The 12,736-nt window shown below is 35.4% G+C and overlaps 1 protein-coding gene across 4 annotated transcripts in view; it reads left to right on the forward strand.

The window, feature by feature from the left end:
* The window catches only part of LOC135439925 (fructose-bisphosphate aldolase), a 187,327-nt gene that overhangs the window by 66,709 nt on the left and 107,882 nt on the right, over window positions 1-12,736 (forward strand). Inside the window, exon 5 of one of the 4 annotated variants that reach the window (XM_064698805.1) lies at window positions 12,595-12,604. The exons of the other annotated variants lie outside the window; for them this stretch is intronic. The gene's annotated coding sequence lies outside the window, so the exon portion shown is untranslated. Of the gene's footprint in view, window positions 1-12,594; window positions 12,605-12,736 lie in introns of those variants that run through there. 4 annotated transcript variants of the gene reach the window in all.

The following is a 12,736-nucleotide window of genomic DNA, read 5'->3' on the forward strand; positions in this document are numbered from 1 at the left end:
TCAAAAAGTTAATTTGAAAATATTTATCATTTTCGTTTCCATGTAACTTTATGGGATTAAAAAAAAAAAGCAATCCTGAAAATTATTTCTAACTGCGCCATTGACTTCAAATAGTACGTGCCAAAGCAAAAGACAAGGGAATTTACTTTAAATGCCATTGCGAAGAGTATTATGCTTTGAGCATTACGTATGTCATGCTGGGCAGAAGATCTGCTCTCTTAGGTAAATTCAAGCTGAAAAAATACATATTGACTGGATCATATAATTCGGTATATCATAATCAACACTTGAATAATAATAATAATTATAATTATTAAATATATATAATGATAAAAAAGAGGATCAGATAACTTTGAAAAAACATTTAAAATTTTACGTGTCGAGATATTTTATTAAAGCTCAAATATCTCTATCTTACAGTATACCAGCTAATATTTCTAAGGATTTCTTCGCTTGTCATGATCGATTTTTTCCTTGCCATGTTCGATAATGTTTCATCACATTTGTTCATTTGGTTACATGTTTTATTCGCTTTTTTTTTTTAATTTTCAAGAAACGTAATCATGATTTATATTTTCATACAAGGGTATATATTATTCTGGTTCTTATGAAAAATGTCACTTAAAACAAATTACATAAACTGTACATTTTTTGTCATATCAAATTACTTTTCATTCTTGTGAAATGAAATAAATGCGAAAACAAGTGTTTACATTATGGGTAACAGAACGAATAAAAAATGCAAAATAATAAAAATAAATTACTGTTTGGACTGTGTGATAAAGTTAACACCTTCAAGCCATCAAGGGAATCAGCATAAAAGAATGAAATAAAATACAACAACAACAGCGACAGCAAAAGAAGCTACAATTCCGCAAACACGAGTTCCGTCAGTCAAATGACACTTGGACACGAGGTCCAATTAGAGCTAGCGCAAATTTGAAAATCGATATGACATGAAGGAAAACAAGGGCAATCCGGCCGGCAAGCGTCCACGGCATACTGGGCGCATGCCACAAGGCATTCATCTAGCCGGAGGCAGAGCCGCAGACGTGTCAAACTGTGATGTATGAGGCCAACTTTTGACTTTTTGGGCAACAGGGGGTGACGCTTTGTCAACAATAATGACACAGAAATGTAAGTAATTGCCAAACCTTTGACAAACAGCCAAGAGTCAAGAGAGGCGTCAAGGGTTACAGGGTTGGACGGTCAGAAGCCTCTCGTGGGCCGGCCGACAAACCGCCTGATAACGTCATGAAACCGACGGGCTGCAGAAAACTTGATATTACCACAAACAAAAAAAAAAGAATGGGCCAACAGAAATAAAAAACCCCAAGCAGCAACAAACGTGAAAAACTTTTATTGTTGCTTTCGTTTATGTTTGGCTTGCGGCCAAAAAATATGCCGAGAACTTTTTTCTTTTTTTCCCCTTTTTTGTCTCTTTTTTTGTTCTAGCATGAAATTTATTTTTCTAATGAATGAGCGAGTACAAGTGCGACCCTGTGTGAGTGTGCTTACCTGTTTGTGAATGAATACCGTGTGCAGAAAATATATATATATTGCTGTCGCACAGCGTGCGTTAACAACGGGTTGGATAAGCAGTCGCACACGCTGCGTATGCGTAATGTAAATAATTTCGTATGCGCTGCATGTTTATTTTTATAGAATTCGATTGTAAAAAGTTATTCTAACTTTAGACCTGTCAATAATGCTATGACGTCTGTCTCATAAGGCATTGTATAAGGACTTGATAAAGTTAAAGGGTGAATACTTATATAAGCCAATTGTCTTGAACTAATATTTACATTTACATTTTACATGTGCATTTTTTACCTATTCTGCTCAAATATTTTTTCATCTAGAAAAGTTTGGAAAATTTTGGTTTTTATTTAACAACAATTTTCAAAATCAACAACACTTGGTATACATATTTTATAGTTCTGAAAAATACTTTTGAATTTTTTGGAATTTTTCTAAAAATCTGGCATTATGTAGCACAACTTTTCAGTTTTTTCCACTCATTTACATATTTATATATTATGCATAAATCATACATATACAGCTTCGCAGCCCAGCCGCTAATTGATGACCCAGTTCCAAATTTCTATATTGTATATGAGCATATACCTATGCATACATATATATTTATATATATGTAATGGACTAGCTCAGCTGAGTCAGACAAGTTGGGTCTGTTCATAAACCTGAATAACACAAAATATTGCTCATAATTTCGTTTTTTCCTAACACACATTTCGTTGCTAACGTTTGTTTATCCAACAAACTCATAACTGAAAGTATACCCTGTGTGTGCTGTTTGTGTCCCGCGTGATTAGCTATTTTCAGCAAGCTGACACTTAACTGACGCATGAATTTTAATGTTGGACATTAGACAAAACATTCGCCAATGTCTGGATGGCACTGGACCTAGCAAATGGGTATAAAGACTGGGTATAGGTCCGTTTCCCCTGGTCAAAGTGTACAAACTGTTTACACAGCTGTGCACGGCTCTCACATATTGTGTGCCTTTGATTAAAATCAATTAAGATGCAACAATTTTTAATATGGAATTTTGCCACAGCTGGCGCGACAATTTTGGCCTTTTGCGATTCGCTTGATCCACAGTTAAGTGGCCAAATTGAGTGTTTTGGCCAAGCGCACAAGATTAATCGCAATAGCTAGCCATCAAAATTTATTGGCATAAAAATAAACAATTTACCGCTCAAGCAAAACAATAATAAATATATATAAGAAAGAAGCGTTAAGTAGCATACACCAAATGCATACATAAACCAAAAGCGTTTAATGTGTGTGTGCGTTCATATACTTAACATAGCTAGCTTAACATAGTTATTGTCAGACAGGCAGATGTGCTGCTTATTCTTGTTGTTGTAAGGTTCTGGTTGCTACTTTTCAAGTGGCTTCACTTTATGATACCTCATGGCTACTGCATTAATATATCATCATAAAACAAGCGGGAGGGCTCAAATTAAGATCACCTAACTTGTAGATACCCTGTAATCAGTTCAATGGTGGCCTTAACTTAGCTGCATATGCCCATAAATAACCTATTAGCAATTCTTGCCGAAACGAAAAATGTCAAAAATCAAAAATCTATATAAAGAGATTACTACAAAATGTGGCTAGTAATAGGTTCATCGGTGTACATATAGCAGTATTATAAATATATCTTCCATATTGTTGTGAGTGGACCTTATCGATATTTGTATAAAATAAGCAAAAGCATTTTGTGTACAATAGCCTGATTCCCCTATGCTTAAAATATGTTACATTTACAAAACTTCACATTCTGTGATTTCATAAGCAAGTGTCGATATTCTCTAAATAAACGCCGCAAGTTGTAGATCCAAAGGTCAAATAACACGGCCTCGAAGTAAACAGTAAAGCTTACTATTCGTATTTATGTGCGCAGGGTATAACAGTAGCATTATATTTAGCTCCAGCCAAAGTTCTAAGACCCACTATAGACTTTGAACCGTTACAGGGTAAACATTATGCCGCTGGAAATATGAGATTAAAGCGCAAAACACAGCAGCAGCTGCAGGGAATTCGTTGTTAAGTGAGCTGCACTCCATAAAATGTGCAAGTCAAGCGAAAAATACGATGGATCTTATCTGACATAAAATGTTTATAAAGTAATAGAAGAAACTAAACATTACACGCATAATTTAAAATAACTCATGACGCCAATAAGCTAAATGATAAATTTATAACGCTTATGTATCATCAAGCTAAACCCACTGATAAAGTGCTGTACGATGACCTCAGTAAACAATTACGACAGGAAGTTGAGGTAGTTAAACAAAAAATAATAATAATATAAAAATAAATGTAGGTTATGCTTATCAGTTCAGCTAATACTTCAACACTGGGTCAACAATTTTCATAAAAACTACCAAGAGCCTGCCCTTAGCTAATAAACTTAGAAAATTGTCTGCTTGGGACAAGTGGCAGCTTAAAATGTTTTCATAGCGCTTTCAGATACTAAGAAAATGAGACGTACTTAGATAATTGCCTTCTAAAGCTACTTGATATGAAAAGCGCCATCATAAAATATACATATTGATCATACGCATGCCCATACTCATTTATAGAAGCTATAAACGCATTTCGGGGCAGACACATTGGCCGGCAATATTGTGTACATTTCCCCATACTCCAATCCAAGTGCATCACTACATATCTGAAACTTAAGTTAAAGTTGGCTTAAATTTGTAGTTCCTCAAACTTGAACACTTGGCAGGCCGACAAAATCACACACAATGCCCAGCCGGAAAACTTGAGACTTGTAAAAACACCGACAGGCGGACAAACTAAACAAAGTACAAGAATAAGCGGATTGTTTGGCTATTTTAACGTGGAGAGCACTCAGAATGCAAAGCTAAACACACACTCAGTCACAGCAAATAACAGTAGGGAGGTAACTGGGGACCCCCAGCAACAGCATCAGAATGGGGAAAATAAACAAGCTCAAGTGCCACTTTATGAGGCCAACATAGTGAAATAGTAAAATATAATAATAGAAAAATATGTGCCCATAAAATGTAGAGTAAACCCAGTCAGAGTCATGTCCATCAATCAGCCAAATATTTACGAGTGGCAGGCTCAAGGATGAGCACAACTTGATTATTACACAAATGTACTAATCAAAAGTTGCTATTTCGATTGCCAAGCTCATTTCTTGGGTAATATCAGACAGCAACAACAGCAACCCAAAAGCAAAACAATCAACTAAAATATATACATTCTACTTATAACTCTTGGAATAGCTGTCAGGAAAATTCCATGAAAGTGTCTTATATATCAATATGTGTTTATAACACGTGTGTGTGTGTGTGTTTGTTTTTGTGTGCACACATACACAAGTCAACAGAATAACTATTATTTCCGTTGAACACACAAACACAGATACACACACACACATGCATAGGGTCATAGGCTCAGACATAAATCTGATTGAAATTTTCTCCATGATTCAGAAACCAGAGAAATGTTTGCTAATAAATGCCGAAGCTGTGATACACTGAACAACAAGTTTGGCATACGCAAATATTAGCATATTTGTTGCAGAAACGCATGTTAAAGCTATTAAAATTTAACATTATATGGCATAGCTTTAAAAGATATTAAGCCTGCAAAGATATCAAGAACAAAGCTCTTTTAGGAGACTATTCTCACTCATATTAAAGTTTCAATAATGTTCTGAAGTGGATTTAAAAATAAATTAATTGTGATTCCAAATGCGTTCTTCAAAATTGTGCATCCCAAAATAAGATAATATTATCAACTATATTCCGCGGATCCTAAAGCAATTAAAATCCTTGTTTTCAACCCCAATCCCGAAGTATGTGACTTTTCACGGCATTCTGTAGCTAAATTATTCATGGGAATAATTACTTAAATGATGTTAATCTTAAAACCGCATCATACTGGTCAGATTACTTATTTAAGAAGGATAAATATCTTTAATATTTGAAAAACTTAATTAAATTTTCATTTAGGTATACATTACAAATAGCAAGGCCACGTTATGTTCGCAATACTCGAATTCATTTCACATGCAGAAACTATTTTTTTTAATGGATACAAATATCATTTTCACAGTAGAGTATTGCAAGTATGTGGCTGTTAGAAATAACGTAGTTACCGAAAATGAAAATTGATTGCAAACGTTGACTTACTTGATTTGCTTGCCGTGCCACAGAGTATGCCTAGGCACTAAATTAGCTGCCAGCAACTGGATGGAAACAACAATGCGGCATCAGACCGCCAGGAAAACTGAAAATATATAGAAAAAAAAGGAAGACAACATTTCAATATCAAAACTGACAAAAGGGGAAAATATTCTGCAAAAGAAATGGCAAGCGGCTTGTGTTAGTATTTTTCTGCTTCGGGCTCCTAGTTGCCGGCTTATTAGCATTTTGTGTTGAAACTTATGCTAGAAATAGTCTCTCTGCTCAAAGGAAAAATAACAATAAATAAATGTCACAAGCACTCACAGGCAATATATATAAGTATCTATATGGAGTTCTGTCAATAGAGTGGAAAATACATATTTTATCTAGACACGCTTAAGTCATGCCTCTTGTTTATGACAAAACTCATAAATAACAAAAACTTGTGCGGTTTTATAGACCAATGGGCCATCAGTTGACTTACTGCATCAAATTACGGCAATTCGAAAGCCAAACACACGCACTCCACGTACAAAGGGTTCACAGAGGTCAGGCAGACTGTCTGTTGCCTCTTTCAAGAAATACAAGTATGCCCAAATAACAATGAAGCTGTTGAATGCTAACCATATAAATCTATATACATATATCCAATCTGTTTGCTGAAAAAGGGGTTGACACTTAGCCATTTGAAAAGGGTTGCTGACTAAACGCTGCTTAAATTATGGGCTTTTATTTGATATATGCCAAATATTTTTATAATATTAAAGTAATTTCCAAAACAATTAATGTCTTAGTTAAATTCATATTAATATCTATTGTTTAGTTTTATTGTTTAGTTTCAGAATAAATATAAAACCGTTTTGCCAACATTTTTGGACTGCTCTCTGGCAATCTTGTTCGGAAGGAGCATTCTTTTATTACACGATTACGCTGTTCGAATCGGTTGTTTTAAGCTCCACGTATAAGCTAGCAACTATATTTTTTATTTAAATATAAGTTTTAAAAAATCAGTTAAAAGTTACCAAGTCAATGTTTGTCGTAAATCGAAGCAAATTCAACTACCTTAAAATCAAAAGATTCAGAAAAAATATCGATTCGATTATACATTTTTTTTTATTTTAGTTATTATGACTATCCGATTGAAAACGCAAACTTCCTTTTATAATTTATATGCTCTTTTATCCTCCTACATAAAGTCACGCCACAAGGAAAACAAATTTGCTGCATGCTGTAAAATATGGAAGAGATCGAAATAAATTCACAAGCAAATGTTCACAGTTCATAAAGCATATATATTTTTATTGCCATTTCCATATCAAACAAATGCTAATGTAAAATGTGAACTATTGCCGCCAAGCGGCATGGTTCAAGGGGTTTAATGTAACAGTGGCCCCGGTCAAGGTCGTGCCATATCGAATTCTGTTTGCTCTTGATGGAAACAAACAATACGAGGCAATATTTTGGTTGGCTGTTGATTTACTTTAGGTTTCTTGTTATTTTGAATTATTTCCTGCGCATTAAAAATTCATGCATTACAATTACAATCCCTCAGGTGCGCATTTTATTCGATCAACCCACGCCTGCAGGCATCTTCTGATTACCTTCAGTTAATATATTCCTGCAACAGTCAATTCCAAGCAAAAAAAAGTTTGGAATATACGTTAAGTCGATTTATGGGCCAAACATTAGTGAAATTTCAGTTGCCCTTTTGTTGACAGCCAAATGCCTGTGGCGAGGGCGTGTGCGAGCAGGGAAGCACTTTATGTGAAAGACTTTCTGACTGACTGACTGTCTTGTAGTCTGTCTGTCTGTCTCGATGTCTGCTCTGCTGGCTGTCTGCGTCAGCTGAAATCAATTGAAGCAAAGCGACGTCAGCGACAGTCAAAGTTCAAAAGTGCCACTCAACGTTCTGGCATCTGCACTACCTGCCTCACCCCCTTTTCCCAGAAGACCCGTCTCCAACCCAACTCTAAAGCATTTGCCAAAATATTTTCAGTGCCCGACAGTTGTCGGTTTCACTTTTTGCGTGTGAGTTTGCGTGTGTATGTAAGAGAGAGCGTTGTGTTTGGAATGAAGATTGACAGCTTAATGTATTTACGCTTACATCAAGCCGCTTCTTTTGTTGACTAATTTCCCCACGGAGCCCAAGAGGTGGCCACTCCTTCAAGTGCTTTAAGTGGCAGCACGCAAATGTAGCATCAAGTGCAACAATTAGCAAATTAAATGAACTTTTCACTCTCCATTTGGTTGAACTTTAAACTGCGGCAGCTTTTTTAAGTACAACAAGATATAAGTGCTATCTTCGGCACGCCTAAGATTTAATACCCTTGCAGACCCAACCTTTTCATAATGTTAAGATATCTTGAAAAACAAAATGTTTTTCATACAACTTAATTTTACACCGATCGTTCCTATGGAAGCTATATGATATAGTGGTCTGATGTTGTTAGGATTTTGCATATATATGAGGAGCATAGTAAAACTAATGAATGCCGAGTTTGGTCAAGATATGTTGATAAACAAAAAAGTTGCTGATATAAGAACCTACTTTTTGACTGGTCGTTCCTATGGCAGCTGTATAATATAGTGGTCCGATCCAGCTGGTTCCGACAGAAAGAAGCACTTCTGCAAAGTTTCATAAAGATAGCTTTAAAACTGAGAGACTAGTTCGCATAGAAACAGACAGACGGACAGAGGACATGCATATATAGACTCGGCTGTTGATACTGATCAAGAATATATATACTTTATGGGGTCGGAGATGTCTGCATCTAACCGTTCACATTTCACGACAAAATTATAATACCCTCTGCAAGGGCATAAAAAGCCTGAAAGGAAATATGTATGATCCATTATAAGATACCCTGTAATGCCCTAAGATCCACCAACGATTGGAAATCGATACTTATCGATTAAGAAAACAAGAGAGATATTTTGGAAAACCCGGTAAAGCCTCAAGCTAGACATGAGAGAATCAATTTACCAAATCATGTTTATATTATTATATAGATTATCCATATTTAAAAAAAAATCGATATTGTTTCGATGAAAGTTCATTGAATATGGTATGTAATAACCTTTATACCAATATTCTATTGTACCAAAATATATATACATTTACTATACATAATCGGAATTGTATGTTGCTGTTTAATTTATTTATTCCTACATATTTATTTACTTGTAATGCAAATAGGGTATAAACAAACAAATGTATCTGCTCTAAGGCAGCGGCATTGAAAAGCAATTAAAAAATCCGCCGTCTGGGCAATTAAGTTGATTTCATTTTGGAAAAGTTTTTACTCCGACTTGCCCTAGCCACTTTATGAATCAAATGGCGTGGCATAATTTCTAATTGACGACAGTTAAGGCCCGTATTCCATTGATATACACCAGGCGATGCCGCAAAAGTGTCAATCGCTTTGGTTGTCAAGCCCATTAATTTGCAGCAAATCAATTTGGAATTTTACAGGCTTTGTTTGGAAAAGGAAATCATATAATATTGGACATTTTGCGCTCCGACAAAAGAAATAAAACCGCAGATTTATTATAGCATTGCTTATATGTGTTAACTATGCATTTTTTATATATAGCTGTATAAATATATACATATATATATATATATATATCTCTATATATAAAACTGTTTGTCCTGACTGACTGACTGACTGACTGACTGACTGACTGATTGGTGATCAACGCACAGCCCAAACCGTAAGAGCTAGGAAGCTGAAATTTTCACTGTAGCTACCTTATGTGATGTAGGTGCACGTTAATACGGGGTTTCAGGAAATTCCACCCGCAAGTGTGGCAAAATCGCGAAAAACGTTTGTATGTAACTTTTTTGTTTACCATCGGATCGGCCTCAAACTTATTTTCAAAGATCTTTGTTCAAATTCATTTGAGGGGTGTTTCACACTTTTCGAAAAATACGTTCCTCCTTGGTGGAAATGGAGGTCAAAGATTTGGTGGGTGACGTTTCGCGCTCAAATTCATTTCCAAAGATTTATAAGAAAAATCATTTGAGACGTGTTTCACACTTTTCGCAGAATCCAAACTTTCTCGGGTGGAATGCGACTCAAAGATTTTTTGTGCGAAGTTTTAAGTTGTGTCCGATTTGCTTCGAGCTTATTTTCAAAGCTCTCCATAAGAACTTAATGAATACGTATATCAGCGAATTGGGAAATTCCACCCGCAACAGTGGTAAATTAGCGGAAAAAGGTTGTATGAAAGTTTTTTGCTTACCATCCGATCGGCCCCAAATTCATTTGAGGGGTGCTTCACTCTTTTTGAAAAATCCATCCCTCCTTGGTGCAAATGGGGGTCGAAGATTTGGTGGATGACGTTTTGTGTTCAAATTTAATTCCAAAGATCTATAAGAAACATCATTTTAGACGTGTTTCACATTTTTCGAAAAAACCTAACCGCCTTCGGTGGAAAATGCATTTCAAAGTTTTTTTTTGTGAGTTTTAAGTTTGTTTGATTCCCGTCCGATCAGTTTCAAAATCATTTTCAAAGCTTTTAGGAAACATTAATTTTATAACATACGTGCCACGGGCAAGGCCGGGTTATACCCGCTAGTAATATCAATATATTACTGCATTTCGCTCGTTTTGTGTGCACTCTACAACATCGTGATATTTTTTAGTTCAGCCCCGAAAAACCCCAAACTCAAATAACGCAGCTTTAAAATAATATGGTTTATGATGTGCAAATCGAGCTGTGAATTGAGCTTGGGTTTACAACTACATAAATGGCGCAACGGTGAAACCTGGACATACGCTGACATACCACACAAAATATATATATAATAATAGTGGGTAAAAGTATATGATAGGTCAAATTGGTTGGTAGCATCTTGAGCTTTAATTAACAATTTTAACCTTCTTAAATTATATATAAACACGCATTTATGAGCTTGTGTGCATATGCAATTATGTAGACAATAAACAGAAGCTCTACAGATCAAGTTTTTAGAACTGAGCATGGATAGCCAATAATATTATCAACAAAAATAAATAAATTGTTTTTAAAAATTTCCACTGAATCTAAATGAAATTTTTAAATTAAATTAGATTAAAAACTAATAAAAAATGAAAATGTTAAAGTAAGCTATTTTACTATCGGCTTTTTCTTAAGTGTATTATATCAATAGAATTGAGAATTACTGGAACTAAATTCAATTTAATTCAAATCTGGCATATAATATATATATATATATATACTAGCGGGTATAACCCGGCCTTGCCCGTGGAACGTATGTTATAAAATCAAAAAAGCTTTGAAAATGATTTTAAAACTGATCGGACGGGAATCAAACAACTTTTATGCAAATCGGAAAACTCTTAAACTCACCAAAAAAATCTTTGAAATGCATTTTCCACAGAAGGAGTTTAGATTTTGCAAAAAGTGTGAAACACGTCTCAAATGATTTTTCGTATAGATCTTTGGAAATAAATTTGAACACAAAACGTCATCCACCAAATCTTCGACCCCCATTTGCACCAAGGAGGACCGGATTTTTCGAAAAGTGTGAAACACCCCTTAAATGAATTTGAACAAAGATCTTTGAAAATAAGTTTGGGGCCGATCGGATGGTAAACAAAAAACTTTCATACAACCGTTTTCCGCCAATTTACCACTGTTGCGGGTGGAATTTTCCAAATCGCTGAAATACGTACTTATTAAGTTCTTATAAAGAGCTTTAAAAATAAGTTTGAAGCAAATCGGACACAACTTAAAACGCCGCCCAAAAAATCTTTAAATCGCATTCCCCCCGAAGAAGTTTGAATTCTGCGAAAAGTGAGAAACACGTCTCAAATGATTTTTCATATAGATCACTGGAAATGAATTTGAGCGCGAAACGTCACCCACCTAATCTTTGACCTCCATTTCCACCAAGGAGGAATGGATTTTCCTAAAAGTGTGAAATACCCCTCAAATGAATTTGAACAAAGATCTCTGAAAATAAGTTTGAGGCCAATCCGATGGTAAACAAAAAAGTTACATACAAACGTTTTTCGCGATTTTTCCACACTTGCGGGTGGAATTTTCCGAAACCCCGTCTTAACGTGCACCTACATCACATAAGGTAGCTACAGTGAAAATTTCAGCTTCCTAGCTCTTACGGTTTGGGCTGTGCGTTGATCACCAATCAGTCAGTCAGTCAGTCAGTCAGTCAGTCAGTCAGTCAGTCAGTCAGTCAGTCAGGACAAACAGTTTTATATATAGAGAGATATATATATATATATATATATATAGATAATATAGGAATAGTGTTAAAGTTGTAAAACAAAGATACAGCTGAGCATGAACTAATATGCCGTATACCGCACAGAACTTAAGTTCTTTCGTATTTAAATCATAATACAATAAAATCAAAAATCCTGCCAAGCTTTCTCTGAATATTTATAGAAGAAATTTTAAAAATAAACAAAGCCTCCATCAATAATGCAATAATATTTGTGTGCCATATAAGATATGTGAAAAATAGCAAAACAGCCATTAAATAAAAACCACAATAAACAAGATTCGAGTTTCTTTTGTGCGGGTGTGTGCGTATCAAAGGTGTTAATGGTTAATGGGTTTAATAGCCAAGTGTGAGAAAACCGCGTCATCAACTGGACAAACAAGCCAAGGTAGCGTGAGAGCAAGAGATATGAGTGATAGATGAGCGCGGAAAAGAGATCTCTTACACGTGCCGTCCAAGCGATCGATCAACAAAAAGGAAAAAAAAAACATTAAAAAATAACACTCGCTGAACTGATGATAATAATATGTGTAGTGATATGACTGTGTTTGGGTTTTTATGATGCCTGCCGGCTAACACGTGGCTAAAGCGAATTTAATACCCATTTTGTCTTTTTTTTTGACATTAATTTTTACGACCACAAGCACACAAGCAGCTGCAGCCAGGCCCAAGATGCTGTGCAGCGAAAGGATTGAATTACCAACCAGCCGAACAGCTTGAGTGGCTGGGCAAATAATGAGCAAAAGCGACGCCTGCGAGTGCTCAAAGTAGGTTAATGTCCTGGCGTGCT

Source organism: Drosophila montana, unplaced genomic scaffold (genome assembly GCF_035044405.1).
Source record: "Drosophila montana isolate Dmon_TW-CO22-7 unplaced genomic scaffold, ASM3504440v1 contig_779_1, whole genome shotgun sequence".
Lineage (NCBI taxonomy): Eukaryota > Metazoa > Arthropoda > Insecta > Diptera > Drosophilidae > Drosophila > Drosophila montana.